This window comes from Neophocaena asiaeorientalis, unplaced genomic scaffold (assembly GCF_003031525.2).
Source record: "Neophocaena asiaeorientalis asiaeorientalis breed wild unplaced genomic scaffold, Neophocaena_asiaeorientalis_V1.1 scaffold359, whole genome shotgun sequence".
Taxonomy (NCBI): domain Eukaryota; kingdom Metazoa; phylum Chordata; class Mammalia; order Artiodactyla; family Phocoenidae; genus Neophocaena; species Neophocaena asiaeorientalis.
The window spans coordinates 540,228-565,344 of NW_020174137.1; positions in this window are offsets into that span (position 1 = coordinate 540,228).

Here is a 25,117-nt window from a genome sequence, read left to right on the forward strand (position 1 = left end):
ACAGATGGAGAGACATACCATGTTCTTGGATTGGAAGAATCAACATTGTAAAAATGTCTCTACTACCCAAAGCAATCTACAGATTCAATGTAATCCCTATCAAACTACCACTGGCATTTTTCACAGAACTAGAACAAAAAATTTCACAATTTATATGGAAACACAAAAGACTCCGAATAGCCAAAGCAATCTTGAGAAAGAAAAACGGAACTGGAGGAATCAGACTCCCTGATTTCAGACTATACTACAAAGCTACAGTAATCAAGACAGTATGGTACTGGCACAAAAACAGAAATATAGATCAATGGAACAGGATAGAAAGCCCAGAGATAAACCCATGCACATATGGTTACCTCGTCTTTGATAAACGAGGCAAAAATACACAACGGAGAAAAGACAGCTTTTTCAGTAAGTGGTGCTGGGAAAACTGGACAGCTACATGTAAAAGAATGAAATTAGGACACTTCCTAACACCGTACACAAAAATAAACTCAAAATGGATTAAGACCTAAATGTAAGGCCAGACACTATAAAACTCTTAGAGGAGCACATAGGCAGAACACACTGACATAAATCACAGCAAGATCCTTTTTGACCCACCTCCTAGCGAAATTGAAATAAAAGCAAAAATAAACAAATGGGACCTAATGAAACTTAAAAGGTTTTGCACAGCAAAGGAAAGCCTAAACAAGACGAACAGACAACCCTCAATATGGGAGAAAATATTTGCAAATGAAGTAACTGACAAAGGATTAATCTCCAAAATGTACAAGCAGCTCATGTAGCTCAATATCAAAAAAAACCCAATCGAAAAATGGGCAGAAGACCTAAATAGACACTTCTCCAAAGAAGATATACAGATTGCTAACAAACACATGAACAGATGCTCAACATCAGTAATCATTAGAAAAATGAAAATCAAAACTACAATGAGGTATCAGCTCACACCAGCCAGAATGGCCATCATCAAAAAATCTACATACAATAAATGCTGGAGAGGGCATGGAGAAAAGGGAACCCTCTTGCACTGTTGGTGGGAATGTAAATTGTTACAGCCACTATGGAGAACAGTATGGAGGTTCCTTAAAACACTAAAAATAGAACTACCATATGACTCAGCAGTCCACTACTGGGCATATGCCCTGAGAAAACCATAATTCCAAAAGAGTCATATACCACAATGGTCATTGCAGCTCTGTCTACAATAGCCAGGTCATGGAAGCAACCTAAGTGTCCATAAACAGATGAATGGATAAAGAAGATGTGGCACATAAATACAATGGACTATTATTCAGCCATAAAAAGAAATGAAATTGAGTTATTTATAGTGAGGTGGACGGACCACCTCACTCTGTATATCTGTCATACAGAGTGAAGTATGTCAGAAAGAGAAAAAGAAATACCGTATGCTAATACATATTTATGGAATCTAAAACAAAAAAAGGTTCTAATGAACCTAGTGGCAGGACAGGAATAAAGATGCAGACGTAGAAAATGGGCTTGACACGGGGCTGGGAAGGGTAAGCTGGGACTAAGTGAGAGTAGCATTGTCATATATACACTACCAAATGTAAAATAGGTAGCTAGTGGGAAGCAGCCGCATAGCACAGGGAGATCAGCTCGGTGCTTTGTGACCACCTAGATGAGTGGGATAGGGAGGTTGAGAGGGAGACGCAAGAGGGAGGAGATATGGGGATATATGTATATGTATAGCTGATTCACTTTGTTATACAGCAGCAACTAACACAACATTGTAAAGCAATTATAGTCCAATTAAGATGTTTAAAAAAAAACTATATTACAAAAACAAAACAAAACAAACTATACAAGAAAGAATGGAACTAACTTCCGTACTAGGTCTAGAAAACAACTAATCCATATATAGTAAGGGTTATAAGATAGAGTTCAAGAATAATGATTTTGAAAAGAATAATAGATTGATTAGGGAACTGGATGGTATTAGACATATTCAGTTAGAAACTCTGGTAAAACATATTAAAAAATGGAATGAAATGCTCCAAATATGAAGCAAAGTAAAAAAGATTTGAGTTTGAACAGTTGGAATAATGTGAGAAAAGAAAAGACTATCAAGCCTGACTCTAGGAACATTCTATTTTGAGTGTTAGTGCTGTATCATCAACCCGTAAGAAAGGAAATGCAGCAGAAGCACACATGTAAACAATATTTACAAAACCATGTGATGTCAATGCTGATTAGCAACTTCTGGTATTGATCTATAGAGAAGGTTAAGGAATTTAATTATGGTTGTAAAATAGAATGCAGATATTATTGATTTTGGCAACAGATAAGGGTAAAGTTGATAAAATGTTAGAGACAGAAGAGGAAAAGAAAACTGGGAGAATATAGTGTGCTAATATTCCCTTTTTTTCAAAATGTGGAGGTAATAATTACAGTCTGAAATTGATGAAATAATATGTTATATAAAATATGTATTTGTTATATATGTATTATTTATACAGTATATAATAAATAAATATTTAATTATATTATTTAAAAATTTTAACTGCCACAGAAATTTAAAATGCAAACTCAGGGTGTGGTGGATAAGTGATATAAGTGAGCTAAATCTTCATCATGTTCAGAAGAACTAGCTAATATTTCAATTTAATAAATCAAGAACTGGTAATTAAAGCTTATTATTTAGAGCCATGAAAGATTCTACATGTAACTGGTTAAAACTGTCTTGAGCAATAGAACTAAGGATACAGAAAAGCAGATGAGGAGACTTGCTTACCATTAAATAGCCTTCTGTACTATTTTTAAAAGTATATTCATGTGTTATTCTGATAATTTTTTTAGAGATTCCTGGATCAGTTAGATATTAAGTGAAAATTGCAGTGCATAGATACACACTAGTATTGTAGCCAGGTTGGAAGGGACTGAGTATACAGAGCCCCTTATAAAATGATGCCTTATAACTGTGTTGCCACACATGTGTCTCCTCCAGCATTCACAAGGTTCATGTGAATAAAGAGTTAAAAATGATCTTATAGCCACAGGTTATCAATCACTAGGGAAATCGTAGACTAGGAACTTAACAACACTCTAAGGTCATCGTTCAAGCAAACAGTGCAGTAGGCACTTGTGTAATGCTATTATTCAATTGTTTTGTTGGAACTAAAATGTGACAAAAATATGGGAAGCTGGAGAAACAAGTGCAGAATAAAGAAACTTAATAATTGGTTGAAAACTGCAGTATAAGGCGGTAGGGGGGAAAACCCAACAACCCCTAAAAACTTATTTTCTTTTCTTGCTTAAGAACAGGTCATGTCAGATAAACAAAGGCTCAAATCAATGCCCATATGACCGACTCACAGAAGGAATGAACATGAATTACAGTCTCTCATCTCCAGCTTTTAGTGACACCTCCATATGGTTTATCCTTCAGTGAGACCATGGAGTTCTGTTAATGAGCTTGCAAGAGTTGGCTGGTTAGTTGGCAAGAGTTACCTGCCATTAGCTATTTAGAGTTTTGTAAATCAAATTACAGTTTCTGAGAGACCCCTCCCCCTTCACCCTAAAACGTGAGTGAGTCATTCTCTCATTAGTGGCTTGCTTTCAGCAATTCGTAATTACAGATTGTGTCTCTGTTAATCGCTTGACAAATGATACTTCTCTGCCAACAGGTTTACTGAACTTAGTTTATTTTGAAATCATGTCAAATGAATCTGATGTAAAAGTTTGATTTTGATTGCTTACTTCAGTCCTCCAGATATGCAACCTGAATTTTAACTTCTTTCCCTCTCCAAAAGGAAACCAGTGTAACTTGCATTTCACAAATAATTTCACTCTAGGAATATAGTCTTTGAGGTATGCTTAGATGCACATTACTATACACTAGTATATATCAGTGTTTTCTGGCTAAGAGAGCATTTGACAAGATTCTGTCCATAAATTGCTTTAATGTGCTTTCAATTTCATAATTCACATCTCTTTCTCAAATCTTGTGCCCCTCCCCCTACACCCAAGAGTTGGGGGACGGGTGGGTAGTGGAGTAAAGAATATAGTGTGCTACAAAAAATGTCTTTTAGTAAGCCTGGCAGCACCCTCAATTTTTCCAGGCAGGCCTTCATTTCAAACAAAAGACCAGAAATTATGACTGTCTGAAAATCTAAGAACAAGAGCAATAGAATGTATGCCCCAACTTTATAAATAAGAAAAGCACTATATAGTACATAAGCAACTGCACTCACAAAGCTCTGGACTCTTTGCTGTATTGGAGTCTATGTGACATCATATGATTTCAACACCTAATTTGCGTCCTTACCCCACCCATATATGGTAGCTGCTTGTTTAGCAGACAAATAGATATACACTTAATCCCTTTAGTCTTAGTCCAGGTTGTGAGTTTTAGAAGCTCCCCTTCCCCTCTGCTTTTTATTCCATTTGTATTGTTTATCTCAGCACATTAAGGCCCCCATCCTTCCAAAGACAAAATCCCATGGGGCATTATCATTGTGAAGAAGAAAATAAATGACTGCCTTTTGTTCTGGAGCATCTTGTTTGCAATTCAGATTGAACGGGAAAGGTGCTAATATCAAGAGGACAGAAGGTCAAGGTACTAGGCTCCTGAAAGTATATGATGGCATCTTTTTTCACACAAATGAGATGCAGTTTAGAGCTATCTTCTTTTAAATTGGCCCCAAATAAACCACAAACTTGTAAGATATCATGAGGACATCCATAGGAGAGAAGTAGCTATTTAAAGACTAAAACTTCAATTTCTTAAAATTAATCAGATATCTGACAGTCATTGAATCACAATAGAGAAAAAGTTCCTTGTCTTACTGTGCAGTGTTAGAAAATAGATAGCTGATTGCTCTACAAAGAACAAGGTGGGAGGACATAAAAAGAGAATGAGTGACTCTTCTGAAAGGGAGAATTAATCTAGACTACATATTGCAAACACATGCTTTAAAAAATTAGCATTGTTTCAGTTTTTATCCATTGGTCAAACTTTTCCATACTTACGTATTAAATGGCAAAAATTGCCAGGTATGACAGACACACAGGTCCAGAGTCTCTATATATTTTCAAGGCTTGAATATAATAATTTGTACCAAATAGGTTCAAAATACTGCATTTCCCAAAGTCAGACTATCGTAATAACATACTTCTTAGTGAATAGGCCCAAACAATCTCTGTTTTTATTTGGAAATGAAGTTGAACAAATGTTTTTGAAATACTTTTCATATGGTTTACCTCTAAGGTATCTAATACCGTTTCTAATTGTCTTCTTTTTGATGGTTCCAGTGTAGACTTTTTTGATTTTTATTAGACTCAATTAATCACATCACTCTCAGACTATTGCTGAATTGCTAGTACAAAATATATCCCATTCCTTTTCTTCATTTGCTTATATTCAAATCTCTAAAGGAAATTTGTATTTAATACAAATAAAGGAACATCTCAAGGAAAAAGGGAGACTTACAGAATAAATCATCAAAGAACATTTGATCTTATTGGCCTGAAATTACACAAGCAGGTAATAATATTTCATCCGATTTCCAGGCTGAAATAATTAGGGAAATAAATAGATAATTGCCTCTGATGTTTCTCAATTCAGGTCTCTGTTAAGTTACCACCTGCTCAGAGAGGTGTTTCCTGACTCTGTTATCTAAAAGAGAAGTCTCTTTCCCTCCTTCCCTTGGTTAGTCTCTGTCCTCTTAAACTGCTTTTACTTTTTAGCTCTTTAACACCACCTGACACTGTTGTTTATTATTTGTCTCTTAATTTGAACTTAAGCTCCATGAGGTCAGTGACTTTGGTCCTTTGTGGATCCTTACGATTCATTAGGCCCAAAATAACATGTGACACCAAGTAGAGGCTCAACATATATTTGTTGAATGAGGGGATGTGTGTAGTCCATTTGGATATGTAAAATCAGTGCACATCATTTTGTATAGTCATATGTAAGTTTATCAAATGTTTGTCCTATGGCTCATTTTTCTATTTGGACACCTAGATCTGCTACTGGTTTTGTATAAATGTAGATGGTGAGAGAAGGAATGACTGAACACCCCATCATAATTTATGAACCCCATAGAAGAAAGTTATTTCAGGTTTTGATATTAGGAATATTCTCCTGAGTAACCGATTTGCGTTTGTTTAACTGATTAATTGATCAAGTTTACCTTTTTAAATTGGCTGCTGAAAAACTGAGGGCTTTATTACATGCATTTTTAATTAGCCTAATTAAGAACTCCATTTTATGATCTCAACTGCTTTTTCTTATTACCTTCTCCTATTTCCTTTTTTTGTTTCCTTGCTGTGTTAGGTATTCAGGTAGTCAGAGTCATGGCCAGAAGTACTAGCTCTGGAATCAGCTGGCTGAGGCCAATCCCAGGGTTGCTCTTTACCAGGCTGACCTTGGGCAAGTTAATTAACATCTCTGCACCTCCATTTCTTCACTTGCAAAACAGGGATAATATTAGTACCTACATGACAAGCTCACTCATCCATAATGCTTTTACGAGGATTAACTGAGTTAAAACGCGTGAGGCACTTGGAACAATGCCTGGCACGAGTTAAAGGCTCGATGATGTTAGCTATTATTTCTATCAAGCACTTTAAATCCTTTCTGGAACACAGTGAGGCAAAATAAATGTTTTTAATACTAAACATCTATGATGAGCCAGGTAATTTATTAAGTACTTGAGGAGGTAGAGATGAATAAAGTAAACACATAAGGACATTTTGCATGTGGTATGGGAACACAGAGGGAGACATGACTATAAACTGAGATGTCACAGAAAGCATGGCCTGAAGAATGAGGGGAAGAGTTGGGAGAGGAAACAGCAGCATACCCATGGGCTGGGAGGAGCATGGCTGTTTCTGAAAAGTCAGAAATGGCCTGGAAAGAAAGGAGGACAGAGATGTGGCTGATATGGTAAGCCTGGACTGGATCTCAAAACAATTGCTAAATTTTAGTTCCTGCATATTCAGATAGTCTTCCCCTCTTTCTGGATTGAGAAGAACCTTCCAACATTCACTTCCTTTCCTCAAAGCCAGAGGCCAACCCCACTAGGAAGGTAGCTCCTGTGATTTAGTCTGACTTGTTCCCAGGGTATAAGAGAAACCTCTCCTTTAAAATAGACTTGCAGTATAGCTGGTGCTCCTGATAAATGCAGAAGGTGCCATTTCAATGAGAGGTTAGAACCTTAACACTTTGCTTTGTGAGTGTGCTTTCATTTCACCCTCCTGCTTCTCACTCCACTAATCCACTGCCTCCAGAAGCAAATCCAGGTGTTTCTTGAACTCTTTGAATCATCTCCTGTAGTAATTTATTCCATATGTTTATTGCTCTGTGTGTGAAATCATTTCATCAAGTTCCTTTTTTTTTCTTTGTTGCTGCATTCAAATCAGCCAGCAGTAGAATCCCGATCTATGAGTAACACTTTTAAAAACACCAACTCCTGTGCTGAGGGAAGCCAAGGGATGTTGTAGCACATGAGCAGAAACAGGAGAAAAGAACAACAAGCAATTGGGACTTGATGACATTAGTTGCAGAGGAAAAGAGAATTTCAGGAATACCTAGCAGGGGTTGCAGGAGCAGCTCACTAAAGTTCCTACTCTATTTTGCATTTCCCCAGGGTGTCAATTTTATGAAACAAAGTGACGGGATGATTTCTATCACTTGAGAAGCTGTGTTAAAAAAATTTGATGCACTGGCAACAGCAAAAATTGTTATGGTAGGAATCAAATTGGTGCTTCCTTGCTGGAAATGAACGAAGCACTAGTGCCTGTCAGTTTATTTCTGAGCTCTGCATTTCAAATTTTAATTTGAGAGGGTGGGAGGAGGTTTAATGGAAATCTGAATCGCTGTTAGAAGAGGACTATATTTTAAACTTCGATTTCATAGTTGTCTCTATGTTCAGAAGAAAATTATTCTTTATACTGAGAAGTGAAAGCACTGTCAGTTTGAAATCTATTAATGAGGGGGGTAAGGAAAGGGGTAAGACAGGGAGTGCAGTGTGTATAAAACGAATGGATTCTGTAATTAGTAAATAAAATTTATTCTTAGATCTATGTACTGCCTGTACTGTATTATAGCATAAAAAATCTTAAATGATTTACCTTTTAAAATGATCAGAATTTTGCTTTTTAATCAGCTTCTGCTGATATTCTCACAGTGAGGTTAATTTTACTAACAAACATTTCACTCTTATCCTTTTGGGTTTTTTTTTTTAATATAAATTTATTTATTTATTTACTTTATTTTTGGCTGCGTTGGGTCTTCCGTCCTACGCGCAGGCTTTCTCTAGTTGCGGTGAGTGGGGTCTACTCTTCGTTGCAGTGCGCAGGCTTCTCGTTGCGGTGGCTTCTCTTTTTGCAGAACACGGGCTCCAGGTGCATGGGCTTCAGTAGTTGTGGCACGTGAGCTCAGTAGTTGTGGCTTGCGGGTTCTAGAGCGCAGGCTCAGTAGTTGTGGCCCATGGGCTTAGTTGCTCCGTGGCATGTGGGATCTTCCCGGACCAGGGCTCGAACCCGTGTCCCCTGCCTTGACAGGCGGATTCTTAACCACTGAGCCATCAGGGAAGCCCTATCCTTTTGTTAAGGAAACTCTTACTAAAATAATACCATTGTCATTTTTATCTGCTTCTCTGTCTGCCAGGGAGAGAGGGTACCGATGCAATAGAAATCATGGTAACCACTGGATTCATGTTGCACACGAAAAATTAAAAGAATGCTTAGATGCCAGTTTACTGTTGGAAATCTCACAAAACATACATCTAAGTCTTGATGCTTGAAAATTATAATCAGTATGAAAAATAATTATTACTGATTTGTTGAGCAATTTGTTAGTCAGGCACTGTGTTCAGCACTGCATATACATTATTTCACTAGACACTTTCATCAGAACTTCTATGATGCCATTTTAATTATTATCCCCATTTTACAGATTAAAAAACTAAGGCACAAAGTAAAACAGCTAATAAGTGGCAAAGCTGGCATTCCAAACCAAGTCCATCTCCATCTGGAGCTTAAACTTAGTTAAATTGTGCTCAAAAGTGTATTGCAATAATATTATTTCAGAGATGATTCTTATGCAAATAACTGAATCTGGCTCATAACTTTCTTAAAATGTTCCTTTGAGGTTGAAATTTTCTGTACTTGGTGTCCATCCAACTGTGTGGTGGCAGGAGGCAAAGAAAATACAGCAAGTTCTGGTAGAAGCAGGAAGAGACTTTAGGATTCTGTTTGGATTTTGAGACAGGCTGGAGCCTGGACCGGAATCCAAAGCCTGTTGAAACAGAGTTGTCTCTTTATAACAGCATGAAATAAGAATTTCCGTAGACACTTAACTCAAGCACAAAACTTGACCTCGAACTAACTAATTGAATAAATAGACAAAATTTATGCTTATCTTTTGGTTTGCATTGATGTTTAGATGACAGACTTGATTGGGTTGGTTTTCACCATCCCAATCCCAAACTGTGAGCAGTGGACTAGAACTCTCCAATCCTAAAGCGTGAGTGAGCATTTACTCTCTTACGTAACTACCGATTCACATTCGCTCTGTGTTCTGCTCCTAGATTAGAGGAGGTCATAGTCAGTGCTGCGGTTTACGCTGAGAAGTATAAATATGGCATCACGTGAGCTCCCAACAAAGGCAAGAGGGTCGTTTCCCTCTTGTTTCTCTTCCTCTCCCCCTTCACCTGTGGTACCCTGTCCTGACCCACATGTTAGCCCCAAGCTGTTCATGTGCTTTTGTCCAAAGTCTGGCCTAAATGAAGCTGGAACACTCAAAGAACAGAGTGGTGGAGGGGCCATTGTGTTCAGATATTCTTTACAGGATAAAACAGACAAAGTTTCAGATCCTCATTTATGTTTCCTGTTCTAAAGAGTTACTTTGAAGGTACCTGGATCATGTTCTAACATCAGCAGTGTCTACCTTTTTGCGGAATCACTCTCTTGCTTGTCACTGCTGCTTCCCGTGCATGATTCTACGACTTCACCTACCAACCTATATTGCGTTCCTTTGTTTCCAAGCCAATCTCCTTCACCCAACATTGATATATCTGAGATATGACTTACCCAACTTATACCTCAAATACACAACAGAAGGGAGGTACTCATTAAATGTTGTTCACCAAACCAAGGTATTCATTCATTCAAATGAAAACCTTCTTTTGTTAAACATCCTAACATTTCCTTAACCATATTACACCAAAAAATAATTTATTTCCTCATGTGCTCAGCTTAGAAACTTGTAATTAAAATTCTGTAAGTATGTGCAGGGGCTTCCCTGGTGGCGCAGTGGTTGAGAGTCCGCCTGCCAATGCAGGGGACACGGGTTCGTGCCCCGGTCCGGGAAGATCCCACATGCCGCAGAGTGGCTGGGCCCGTGAGCCATGGCCGCTGAGCCTGCACGTCCGGAGCCTGTGCTCCGCAACAGGAGAGGCCACAACAGTGAGAGGCCCGCGTACCGCAAAAAAAAAAAAAAAATTCTATAAGTATGTGCATGTATATGTTTGCAACATTTATTAGAAATGGAAAATACAATCCACCATTTTCAATTAATTGCACAGTGTTCATTCTTTAGCAAAATGTTTATTGATCGTCTACTATGTACAAGCTCCTTCTTAGGGATTGACCAGCAAAGTTAGACAAAGATCCCAACCTTCAGAGAACTTATATTTTGGTAAGGGAGCTAGACAATAAAAATAAGAAATAACTAAATTAGATTGTATGCACAGTGGCAAGTGCTATAGGCAAAAGTAAAAATGGGTAATTAGGACAGCCAGGTGAGGGGATGATGTTTGGGGTGGGAAGTTCGGTATTAAGTAGGATGGTCAAAGTAAGCCTTACTAAGTAAAGATGGGGAAGTTTACCAAGCACATATCTAAGGAAAGAGCATTCCAGGCAGACGGAAGACTTTAGGTGGAAGAGTGTCAATAAAGTCTCAATGCTGATGGAGCTGGATGAACTAAGGGAGAGCAGCTGCACCGTAGGACAGAGAGGAGAGAGGAACAAGACCATTTAGAACCTGGAGGGCAATTCAGAAACTTTGCTTTTTAACCTGAGGGAAATGAGGAGCCACCAGAACATCTGAGTGACGTGATGTGAGCTATTTTTTAAAAAATTAACTCTATATGCTGTGTTGAGAACAGACAGAGACAAGGGGATAAGCAAGGAAAATGGTTAGGAGAGCAAACATTTTGGCTTGGCAGTGAGGGTGGTGCCAGAGGAGGTGATGAAAGTGGTGCGATTCTGAATACATTTCAGAAGTTTCATTCTTAGATTGGTGGGCCTTTTACAATATAAACAACTCTATCACCTGTCATATTACCAAGAATTATCAGTTTTGACTTAAAACTCATTGCAAAAAGCAAACATAGTTAACATAGGAGATGTTCCTTTAATAAATAGGCATTTATTATGTAGGAACCTAAAACTACATCCTCAGAGAAAATAGCTTTAGGATTGGGGAAAAGAAAAATAAATACATACATTTGTAAATATACACACATAGGTGTTTACACATACATACATCTGTATTTGCATACATACATATATATACATACATGTATATAGAGATATATATCAACAGGTAGAAATAATCAAGTACAATATCCACACATAGAAATTCCTTTATTATTTTGGGGGGTTTTTTGAGTGCCTCTTTGATAAGTGGAATTGATGAGACAAAAGTGCTGAACCCCTGAACACTGATAGGGTGATTTTCATGACAATCTATATTGCCTTAGCTGGGAAGAGCACAAAGCTTATTCCTGAGAATCTAAGAATAGGACAGGGCAGCTTTAATAGAAGGGCAAATAAACTTGGAGGAGAGCCAGACAGGGAGAAGCAGAAGAGTAGGCACCGACAGGTAGGGAACTATATATCCAGGAGTGTCTGGCCAGGCTTCATAGCTGGGTGGGAGGTGGATGGACGATGTACCTTACCTGCTTGCCAGTTTGATGTCAGGTCATCTGTGGAGGCACGTGGGCTAGGACAGGCTATCAGAGTTTGATTTGCTTCAAAAAAATTCCTTGGCTAGAGAGACCTGAGTTAACCTCCATGGGTGGAAGCTGTACTCTGAAACCAGGCAGGAATTGAGTGTTTGACAAATTTGTGGTAGTTTGACTATTAAAATCCCTGGTCACGGGTAATAATGCAAAGCTGCTTAGAGGGCAAAATGAAAAGCTATCAGAATAATATTTGCTTTCATCTGCTCAGATATAATGTCGAAAGCACACGATTGTTTGTGGTTTCTCCCTGGGAAGCATTCTGAATCCTATCAATTTCAGTTCCAGAGAGAGCACAGTAGAGCAGTGCTGAGGTGGAGAAAAAGCCGAAATTTCTCTTGTCTGATTTAAAAACTATACCCCACAGTGAGCTTCTCTGTTTGTTAAAATCTCTAATTGGTGTTTTCTCAACTTGCTGCTTGGCTGGTTTCTTTTTATTGATTTCATTTTGGGCTTGTAAGGCTGTATTTGGAGCCCTTTCCAGAGTTTGTTTGGAAGCTCATTTTTAATTTTAATGAAAATGCATTTTTTAAAATATATATCACACCACCCTGCCGATTTTGCGCAAATAAACCTGCTACTGTTTTCAGTGATTTCCAACCATTTTAGTGCCCTTAGTCTCACTTGCTAAAGGGACCCCTGTGCTATTCCTGGCAGAGTAACAAAATCAAGGAGAAAAATGAATGTTCTTCATTGCTTTTGAAGGCTCTTATACAACAAAGGAAAAAGATTCATTCAGGAGAGTGCCTTGGGGAATAATACATCATGATTCAAAAAGGAGAGGGTTTTCCCCCTCATTTCAGTTCTAAACAACTTTGTTTCCCAAACAGAACTCTTTCATTATTCTGAAGAACCTTGATCCAAAGCCATCAGTCAAGGAAGAAATTAAAATCAGTTATCAACATTAGATTTAGACTTAAAATATGATGTTCCCATATTTCAATAAATTTGGTAACTGAAAAATGTTCAAAATACATGTTCAATATTTATTGTTTTTTGAGGCTCGGGGAGAGAGTTTGAACCCCATGACAGAATATAATGTCAGTATGACACAGATAACAGCATAAAGGGTCCGTTTTTAAAACATAACAGCTCTGGGATTTTCCCCAATTCTGCCATTTTCTTGACCTCAAAGTTACCCTGTCGTGGGAATCTCCATTATGTCAGGTGTCCAAACTGAACAATATGAAATCAGCTTCAACTCTTCTGTGTCTTCCATCTGCCAAGTGGTCCTGAATCCTGGACATCCTGTTTGAAATATCTGTGAAATCTAACCTCATTTCTCCTCTCCTATCACCACCTTAGATCAGGCCCTTACCATCTCTCCTACAGGTTATCACAGGAGATCCTCAACAATCTTTTTCTTCTCTAATCTATCCTTAATGTTGTCATTATTGTCTTTCTTAAACAAAATCTGATAATATCTCTGCTTTGTCTTTTTTTATTTTTTATTTTTTGCAGTATGCGGGCTTCTCACTGTTGGAGCCTCTCCCGTTGCGGAGCACAGGCTCCAGACGCGCAGGCTCAGCAGCCATGGCTCACGGGCCCAGCCGCTCTGCGGCATGTGGGATCTTCCCGGACCGAGGCATAAATCCGCGTCTCCTGCATCAGCAGGCGGACTCTCAACCACTGCACCACCAGGGAAGTCATCTGCCTTGTCTTTTAAAAAGCTTAATAGAAAAGAGAACAAATACTCTCCATTGTAACTAAATCAGGTTCAAATTTCCCCACCATTACAGGTCCTTCAGGAGCTCACCCTAACCTACTCTCAAGCTTCTTTTTTATAAAGCTTTCTCCTGTGAGCTCCTTTCCCCAGCTACATGGAAGGGATACAGGGCCTCAGAACATCCACCGCCCTTTCCTGCCTCTGTGAGCTTTTATACATGCAATTCTCTTTTTGAAATGCAATGTGACGTAAAGAAAAAATGACCTTGGAACAAGATCTGAGTCAGAATATCAGGTCTACCACTTACTAGTTGCTAATAGCCCTGCATGAGTCTGAGCCTTAATTTCTTCAGCTGTAAATGGGCATAATAACATCCACTTACAAGGAATATTGAGAGGAATTCAGTGAAGTAATTTATGTGAACTCACTAAATAGAGTTGCCTGAGCATATTAGGCATTTATACAATTTGACTTCCTTACTTGTAAAATTTGAGTTAAATGAAACCAAAAGAATAAAAGGGGGTAGGGATAAAGAAAAAAGAGAAGGAAAAGGAAATTATCATAAAGTAAAAGGAATAGCTAATGGAACCCAAGGCTAATGGCCTCAGGAATACTTGGAGGTGGGCACTTAAACACTGTGAAGATTATTTTTTTCACCTCGCATCTGTTTCCTGGGCCGATCTAATTAATCTTTGCTCTTTCTGTGTACTGGATGCTTCTGTGATTAAGCTTAAATAATAGGACATGGCTTATTGTATCTCCCAATTTTTATATGCATCATTCCAGACAACTAAAAAATTCAAATGCCTTAAGTTCAAATGCCTGGAGAACTCTTTTGTACATCTTGGTTTAGGTGGTTACCAAAAAGAGCATCGTCTGCTGCTCCGAAGTTGTAGGCATGAGGAAATGTCTTTTTTGGAAAACACTGCTGGCAGTGATACCATGGGTGCGTCGCACATCTGTAAACATGGTTTTCCTCCCCTTTTCTTCCCCAACTGTACTTTTATGCTGTGACATTGATATCAAGTTCAAATAACATCTCTTCTGAAATATTTTGCCCCGTTCCCTCCAATGCCCAGCAGTTTCCTAACATCACCATTGAACCTCATAACACTTTTCAGAGCACTTAACATAAAGAAACAGTCAGTTTACAAAATGATGTCAGTCTTACACTTGGGTTAGTGAGCACCTTGAGGGCAAATATGTCATCTTGTTTATCTTTTTCTCCCAAGCACCAGGATAGTCCCCGGTGCAGAGTCATTCTCAATTCATGTTTGTTGAGTTGATGCATCAGTATTTTGGGAATGTGTGCCCTGGTAGTTCCTCTGCCTTTTTTTCAAAGAATTACATCTTGCCTTTGGTTTTAAAGTCAGATGAAGATGTCATGGTGTTGAAACAGGAATACTGATCAAATTGCTGCTTAGACAATTTTGACTTATAAAATAGAAATTTAAAGTATTTTCCTTAAACTGTTTTCTTTTATATTCCCTTCTTCTCTTATTCAAGGACACTGCTCTTATTATTTCATCATCAAAGGCTGAAATCTTGGAGTCATACTTGATTAGTTTTTCTGTCACTCCTTACATCTGTTTATCAGGTTCCATCAACTTTTTCCTTAAAAATGCATTTCATTTCCTATATTTCCTTTTATTTTCTTTTCAGCATGCATTTATGGTATCCGTCTCTATGTATAGTACAATTCTAGTCTCTAGCAGTACAAAGGGAAGGGAGATCCGGAGGGACTTACAATATGGTTTTGTTATAAATCTCACTATGAAGCAGCATATGCCTAGGCTGAGCCTTTACTTTCTCTTCCAGGAATGCTTCAACAGCACACCTTCCTTATTTTCTTCTCCATTATGAACATAGACAACTCCTCCTTCCACAGCACATTGCTCTCCTCCCTGCAAAATCTTCAGAGACTCCTACTTTTCTCTCTCATCAAACTTGAACTCTTGTACCTGGCATTCTAGGCCCATTATAATCTTCTAGTACACCTGTTGCTCTCCTCCAAGCACACTTCTCTATATTCCTTCCCCTTTTTTCAGACATCACCTCACTTAACCTTGCTTACTCACTCCAGCCTCATTTCACTTCCTGTTGTTGTGTTCACTGATCTATTTCTTTTATCTGTGATACCCTGCTCCCTCCTCCAGCCCATCTGTATTACCTCTGGTCTCCTTCTTCCAGGCTGTCCTCCGGGACTATTTTCATTGGCTTCCTATTTTCTGACATTACATTAAAAGTCCATACCACAACTTTTAGCACTTGAATACTTCCTGTCCTGTATTACTCAAGAATTATTTCCTTTGTTAGTCTCTCTAAATAGCTGGTTCCTTGACCTTATGCTCAGCTCTCCCCTCTATGCTCAGATATCATCTCAGTTGCTTTGTGGTGAAAACCTATAGACTGATAGATTACTGGCCCCAAATCTGACCTCTGGATTTAACTTCAGCTTAATTTTTCAATTTGTATTTCCTTAACTTAATATGAAATTTGGTCAAAGAGTATGTGAAAAGAACAACCTGAGCCAGGTTAAGTATTCATAGTCTTAATTCTTTTTCAGATTGTTCTAATATGTTGTTGCCAAAGCTAAGATAGAATTTCCCCTGCCTCACCACTACACTTACCACTATCCTGTGATTGAATTTTTGTTGTCTTCCTACTACTCCTGAATTTCTTTTATATGTATTTTTAGTCCTTTTTAATATATGTATTAGCTGATCTTAGGGATGGTGATGGTTCTTGTTACTGTTTTTTGCTGGGTTTATTTTTTTAAACTTTGTATTAAATAGACTTTCTCAAATTGTGAAAGATAATTGTAGCAAGTCAAACTATATATATATAAAACTTCTTAGTCTCCCCAATCACTCTCCTTTAAGGCAAACTCTCTTCTCTCAGTAAAAGTAGAGATAGTTATGATTCATTCCATACATATCTCTATCCTCATACACATGTATGCAAATATTTATATGTATATGCATATGTTAATACACACATATATATATGTTTATGTGAGTTTTTTTTCCTTTTTTATAGAATGAAATCACATATACACATTGGTCTGCAATTTCACTTTTTCTCCTTAAAAATAAAACATGAACACATTTCAGACTAGTACACAAACAAATGTATGCAAATATTTATATGTATATGTTAATACACACATATATATATGTTTATGTGAGATTTTTTTTCCTTTTTTATAGAATGAAATCACATATACACATTGGTCTGCAATTTCACTTTTTCTCCTTAAAAATAAAACATGAACACATTTCAGACTAGTACACAAACCTCATTATTTTATTTTTTAATAACTGCATAATATTATGGACACACCATAATTTGTTCAATTATTCCCCATGGATGACCATTAAGATTGTTTCTAATTTTTTGCTATTATAAAATAAAATGCTATAATAAACATCATTGGTTATAGGTCCCTACATACTGGTGATTTTGTTTCTGTGGGAAAGATTTCTCATCTTTATATCACAGGTAACTAGTAGCATTGCTAGTTTAAAGTATGTTCGTATTTTCAATGTCACAATAACAAATTACTGTCTTAAAAAGGGTTCCAATGATTTATGCTCCCCACAAACTGAATGTTCATTATCTTTAAAAATTTTGCTACTCTGTTGGGCACCTTCATTCCCCAGTCTACCAGTGAAGTTGAAACAAGATTTGGCTTCAATCTGCATGTCATATAGTATATGCCAAGTGTTATTCACTGCTTTTATTCCTGTAATTGGCAATAGACTCAACTTTATTTATTGTCTGTTGAGAATTGTGTAATTTAGGACTTAAAACTCAATGCTACTCAGTGGTAATCAATCCCCTATGGTGAATTTATGCTCCCAGACTTAAAACAGCAAAAGGGATTATGAATAAATCACATATCTTATTAATAAAAAATTCTTTTGTATACACATACAGACACGCACACACACACACACACACACACACACACACTAGTAGTGTTCTCTTGAGAGTATTTGGGATTCTCTAAATTTTACCACAAATCCTATGGAATCCATGATGATAATAGACACAAAGCATTGAGACCATTAAAAGGAGGAAGTCATATTAGTTCAGTATGAATCTGAGACCTGATGAAATTCTCTGACAACTGGTTCTACGTGTGGTTCTTCTCAGTGTGTTCCCATAGAGTTGAAGCCTACCCCACCAAGGCTAGTTATCCCGGCTAATATTTCCAACAGCTTTACATCATGAGAGCAAGTCTGGTGACAGGCATTCCTAGTGTTAATCTCAAGACAGTCAAGAATTTTATAGGAAAAAATTTGCACTTTATTTCTTCAAATACAAGATGGAGATGACCATATTTACCTTTCTCATGAAGATATGTAGGGATACACTTCTTGAAATGGTTCTGTGGTCCTCTGATAAATGATGATATGTAGATGTAAAACATTTTTATAAGCACTGAAAATATTACATGAAAATCGTGCACATATTTTTATACCCATTCTCTAAAATAATAAAATATATATATAATTTCAAGTTAAATAATTGATAATCTTGAAAGCATTTAAAGTAATAATTTTATATTAAACTTAATACAGTTATGATTAATCATTATAATTAATAATTATTAATGTATTTAATGGTTATAATAAGTTTTAAAAGAAATTAAAATAATAAGGATAGTTACTGCTATTTGCTCAGTCAGAAATAAATTGACAGAAAAATAAAGCATACACTACAAATAAAAAACACAAGAAAGAATTAACCAAAAATACTTTCTTGGCTTCCAAAAGATAACCTCTAATAGTAAAACTTTAATAGAAAATATTAATATTACATTTGTAAAAAACCAAATATTTTCTTCCATTCATTTATTTAAACAAATGTTATTGAATAACATCTATGTGCCAGGCCTCAAGGAACTTGCAAGACTCTAGTTGTGGAAAACAAATTCAAAGAAAGAACTATAATAAAATGCCAGTTGTGGAATAAAAGTGTCTGAAAGTTACTGTGGTAGCACAAAGGAGAGTTTCACAGGCAGGGTGACACTCAACCCGGGTATGGATGGTTGAGCAGAAGGCACCTTGGCAGGAAAATGCGGAGAAGTCCACTCCAGAGAATAACATGTACAAAACTCTGCTTTCAGAGAATACCCTGGGGGTAGTTCAGAGAATACCCCCAGGGAATATTTGGCAATATCTGGTAACATTTTGGGTTGTCACAACTTGGGGGAAGGGTGCTATGAGCATGGAAAAGGGCCAGTGCTATTGCTAAACATCTTACAATATACAGACAGTCCCAAGGAACAAAAAGAACTATCCAGCCCCAAATGTCAGTAGTGTGGAGGTTAGGAAACCCTGGTCTGAAATATGGGATACAATGGTACAATGCAGGTCGAGAGGTCCCCAGGGAATTTTAATGTGTATTTGGATCTGTGATAAAGGATGGACCTACAGCCATACAGTTTTGGCACCACTGCAGACTCCTTCTTCCATTGGAATCCATGTACTCCCTTCCATAACACTGCAATCTCCAGGTTCCTGTACTTTTTAGTCCTTTTCTACCTCTGTCTTCTTCCTAGTCTCCGTCTTTCTACCTTCATTACCACATACACTGGGGTGTTTCAAGGGGCTCTGCCTTTGACCTGCTGATTTTATCACTTCACACTCCCTCCCTGGATGATGTCATTCCCTCTCATGGGCTCATTTACTACAAATATGTGAGAACTAGTATGGTGGAGTGGTAAAGAACACGGATGCTAGAACTAGGGTTCAAATCCTGGTTCCTATACCTACCGTCTATGGGGCTTTTTGCAAGTTAGTGTGAAATGGCAACAATGTTACTAATTTCATAAGATTGTAGGGAGGAATAAGTTGAGCTAATATACACAGAGGACTTAGACCACATAGTAAATTCTATGTCCACATCAGACTTTTCTAAAATTTCTAAGCTCATATGACTGAACTGCTGGATTTTCTCTGTACGAATCTCTTACCAGTTTTTAAAATGGACCCTGTCCAAAATTGAACTTATTATCTTTCTTGCTCCCTTTGCCATTGATGCTATACATTCTGCTATCGATGGCACCGTGACTATTAAGGAGACCTAGCAGGCACCCCAGAAGAGTCTCTCTCCCTGATGTCTCATCGAATTAACCATTAAGTTCTGTTGATTTTATCTCCTATACACTTCTTTTTTTTTTTAATTTTATTTATTTATTTTTGCCTGTGTCGGGTCTTGGTTTCTGTGCGAGGGCTTTCTCTAGTTGCGGCAAGCGGGGGCCACTCTTCATCACGGTGCGCCGGTCTCTCACTGTCGTGGCCTCTCTTGTTGCAGAGCACGGGCTCCAGACGCGCAGGCTCAGTAGTTGTGGCTTACGGGCCCAGTTGCTCCGCGGCATGTGGGATCTTCCCAGACCAGGGCTCGAATCCGTGTCCCCTGCGTTGGTAGGCAGATTGTCAACCACTGCGCCACCAGGGAAGCCCTCTCCTATACACTTCTTGAACCTGCCCCATTCTCTCCATCCCACTACCACAGATCTGTTAAGTCAACCTCTTATTGTCTTTCACATTAACTACCAACCAGAATCCTAAATAATTCCTGACTCTAGTATTGTCCCTTTCTAATTATCCCTTCATGTAGCTGATGGAGTAATTGGCACTTCAGTAACTGCTCATGGTCTATAAAATAAAATCTTACTCCTTGGACCTAGAGATTATCATACTAAGTGAAGTAAGTCAGAAATACAAAGACAAATACCATATGATATCACTTATATGTGGAATCTAAAATACTACACAAATGAACATATCTGTGAAACAGAAGCAGACTCACAGATATAGAGAACAGACTTGTGGTTGCCAAGAGGCTGGGGGGGAGGGAAGAATTGGGAGTTTGGGATTAGCAGGTGCAAACTATTAGATATAGAATAGATAAACAACAAGGTCCTACTGTATAGCACAGGGAACTATATTCAATATCCTGTGATAAACCATAATGGAAAAGAATATGAAAAAGAATATATATATATATATGTATAATTGAATAACTTTGCTGTACAGCAGAAATTAACACAACATTGTAAATCAGCTATACGTCAATAAATTTTTTTTAAAAATCTGAGCTCCTTAACAAGTCATACAAAGCCCTCCTTCATCTGAACCCTGCCTTCTTTACAACTTCATTGCTTGCCATGCTCTATACTGAATCCTGATAAAGAATGAAATTCAAGGCATAGGTAATTCCACTTTTTCCCTATTCCTTCTGCCAGAAATGCATCCCTTAGCATAACCAACTTCTACGCATCTTTTACCCCTCACAAAATGTTTATAATTTTCCTCTGTCGTCCCATAACATCCTCCTATTAAACTTTCCCCACATCTCTTTGAAGTGAAGTTTACTCCTTGTGGAAAGGGACTAGATATACTTGTGACAACATCTCAGTATGTAGTGTAGGGTCTGGAATAAGGTAGGTGCTTAGAAAGTGTTTGTTGACTGAATGACTAATTGGAGTCATCAGCAGATACCCTGTGATTAGTAACATAGAAGTGAATGAGATAGCTTGATGAACTGAGAAGGGGCTGGGGCAGAAATACAGAACCATGGAAAAACCAGCATTTAAGGAGGGAGATGAGGAGAAGCAACATGGAACCTGAAGAAAAAGTTGTCAAGGAAGTAGTATACTAACCTTGAAAGAATATGACGTGGAAGCTGAAGGAGGGCGGAGTTCCAGGAGAGAAAGTGGTCAGCCATATCAAATGCCACAAAAGGTATGCAAATGACCTATAAAGCACCCATGAGGTTAGACAGTTTCTGGAATAGTAAAAATATAATGGCATACCTAGAAATCTAACTACTGTGTATTTAGAAGTAAATGAAATGTAAGGTTATACAGAAATCAAGAATAAATTGCCTTTCAATATGAAGCAGTAAAATTAAAATAGAACATAGATAAACCATCTATTTTGTACACATCTTTAATTTCTATTAAGTGGCAAATCTCTTTATAATGGCAGTCAATAGTCATATGAATTATTATCTTTCAAACATTCAATATGTGATGAAAACTTCTCTGCTGCTGTCTCATTTGGGGGCTCTAAGCTTTTCTTTCTCAATCTCATTTAACATTGTTAGATCCCATCTCCAGAGCCTCACTCTCCAGCCCATTCTCCAAAAATCCCCAGCATTATTGCCTTTAAAACATCAAAGGTAATCTTGTCATTCCCAAATTTAAATATGTCCAGAAGTTATACAATATCTACAGGTTACGTTCTAAATTCTGTAATTCTGCATGTAGGGTGTGCAAAATCGACCTTTATCTGCCTCTCTGGTCTCTCATCTCTGGTCACTTGGGCTATACTCTTTCCTATCAGTGTCCAGTCTCAGGCATCCTACACACCCAGCACCTTTATAATTCACAGTAACTGTTCATGCTGTGCCCTCTCCTCTCCTCGTGCTGATCTTAGCACAGATATCACTTCTTTTAGGAAGTTTTCAGGGGCTTCCCTATATGGAGTTAATTGTTCAGACCTATGCATTACAAGCACTTTGCTTAGCACATGGCACATTTTATTGCCCTTTTCAAGATGTCCTCCAATGGACTTGGCACTCCTAGAGCGTCCACTGAGCACAATACTTGATAAGCACTCAAGTTTTTGACTGAATGTATGAATGAACGAATGATTGGGTACGAGCTGCTAGAAGCAAGGGTAGAAAAACTCATTTGTTCCTGTTTATGTGAAACTGTTATATATATAAAATATTTTACAGCTGTATATTTTTTCTTAGATTGCTTTTCCTACTTTATAAAGGAAGTGTAATTTCAGTTGCATGTGTGCGTGCGTGTAAAGCTCCATGATATAGCTGCACTGTCTGTTCCTATGTCTCTGAGTGTGAATCCAGGAAAGTGGTATCACTTATCAATCAATGGAGAAAAGTGGTGGGTCTTGAAGTGCTGACTCTGCACCTGGGAGGGCAGCCAAACTGACAGTACCCGTTAGAGGATTCAGAATGTTGATTTACTCTTGGGAAAGTCTTTGACATGAAGGTATAAATGAATAGAAAAATCTGAACCAGGAGACAGAGTGGTCCAGGTTTTAAATCACAGCATCTGACCAGATAGTAAAAATAACAATTATTTATATTTTCCAACAGAAGATATATGTTTATAAATACCGCTTAAGAATTGTTGCCCATAAAACTTTTAGTTCATGAGGAATTTGTGGAAGTTGAGTGGACTCCTGAATATTCATAAGTGTCTCTTTACCTGTTTGAGCAAATTTGGTACCTTCCCATGGAGAATATTCCATGAATTAGCTCAAGCCTACTTCTTGGAATCAGCATAACTGAGAAATAGAATAGATACATCTTCAAGTCTCATGACTATGTTTATTGTTTACAATGAGAATGCAAAATAGAAAATTTACTGTGCTGTGTATGAATTGGAGGCTCCATTGGTATTTTTGTCCTGGCTGAGATCAGCCTCATCAGCTTGGTTGCAGAGCCTAGGACCAAACCTCAAATCTTAGCACCTTCTATTTGTTTCCCAGGGCTTCTAGACTCAGTTGCAAGGCCCAGTGCTCTCAGCCCTGCCTCTAGGGCAGTGGTCCCCAACCTTTTTGGCACCAGGGACCCGTTTCATGGAAGACAATTTTTCCACGGACGGGGTGGCAGGGGGAGGATTCATGCAGTAGTGTGAGCGATGGGGAGCAGCTGTAAATGCAGATCAAGCTTTGCTTGCTTGCCCGCCGCTCACCTCCTGCTGTGCAGCGCGGTTCCTAACAGGCACCAGTCGGCAGGCCAGGGGTTGGGGACCCCTGCTCCAGGGGGTACTCGTAGTAGAAACCTATGAATTAGTTCTCTAGTGCCACTGGCAGAGTTGCCCAGTTCTTTCAAGATACTTGATCAAAATTTTCTAGTTATCCTAAGGTATCAAACTGATATGTAATTCTCAATATTTTAATTCATATAGCTTCTCCTTTCTGCAGTCCTATGAAGAAGCATGACACAGGTTCAGCTGTTATTTTTGTGACAGTCAGATGAACCTGTGCCTTACTTCAGAATACTGCAAAAAAGTTACTGAGTAGAAGACAGAAATAAGCATTTTTACTGTTTTTATGTTTATTTCTTTAATGCATTTCTGTAGCAGCTCATGTAGGTCGATGTTAAACAAAGAAACTCTGCAATAATCAAGATCTGTTCAACATAATGGCTTGTTTTATTTTACTGTCTGTTGACCCTATACACTCTCACTTGTGTCAGGATTAATCCCAGCACTGCCTAAGGAAAGTCCTAGAGCAGAGCCATGATCCCCAAACTCTGAGCTGCTAGCTCTTGGAGGCAGGGCATGGAGTGTTTCCAAGGGGCAATGAATCAAATTCCTTCACTGTTGTTAGTAGATTGAACAAAAAATGTCTCCTATCTATTTAATAGATAAATTTATCGAGCTATCTTTACATGTCACATAATAATTCTCATAAATTTCCTATGAGATAGGAAATGTTTTCTGCCCATTTGAACAGATGAAGAAACTGGGACACAGAGAGGTTAAATAACTTGCCCAAAATATGTCAGATAATAATTAGTGGATGTTAATGTAGCATGATTTGAACACAGGCCATCTTAATGTAGATTCCATGGCTGTATACAAATACCATTGGATAAGTGAAAATGAAATTTAAGTATTTCTGAATTATTGGAAGTTTTTATTGTATCTTTTGACATCACAGAACATGTATTACCATACCCAAATAGAACGAAAGTCTAGGATAAAGCTCATAACTTCTGAAAAATACCCTAATAAGATATCCAGAAGTTGTCTGTAATAGCTGCAAAGTACTTCCTGAGTGACTCTCCTGCCCACTGTCATCAGGTACTAAATCACATGTGCAGAATGAAACTCGTAAGACGAATCTCTATGTTATATAATTCTCCAACGTAAATTATGAACTAAGCTTTAATGATCCTGGAGAATGATAGATATGGTCAAATTATGGTGCTATATGAAGACACATTAGACTGGACCAGACATGAGGTCTACCTTGGGGAGCATGTGTAGTCTATCCTTGTTAAATTTAGAGAAGGTAGCAGTAAAAACATAACACTTAAGGCAGACAACTTGCCAGAACCTGCATGGATTCCTATTGCTTGTGCCTCTTTTTTTTTTTTTTTCTTATGCCCTTTATCTCTTTTTCTATGACTCAATCTTTTCAACGTAATTCTGGGGGAAATTTCACTTTGATTTGCATTTCCGTCTTTTTCTAAATATAAAGCATCCTGATCTCCTTGGAGGAAAGGTGCTATAGGACTGTAATATAGGAATAGACTAAAATTAGAAATATCATCACATTAACATCTTTTTCCCAATAGTTTGGTACTTTTGACAATGTACTATTTTAGTGTATCATGGGATTTCACAGTGATTGTAAATTAAAGCTTTCTTTATGAAGACTGAAAATGTGCCTGACTTGGT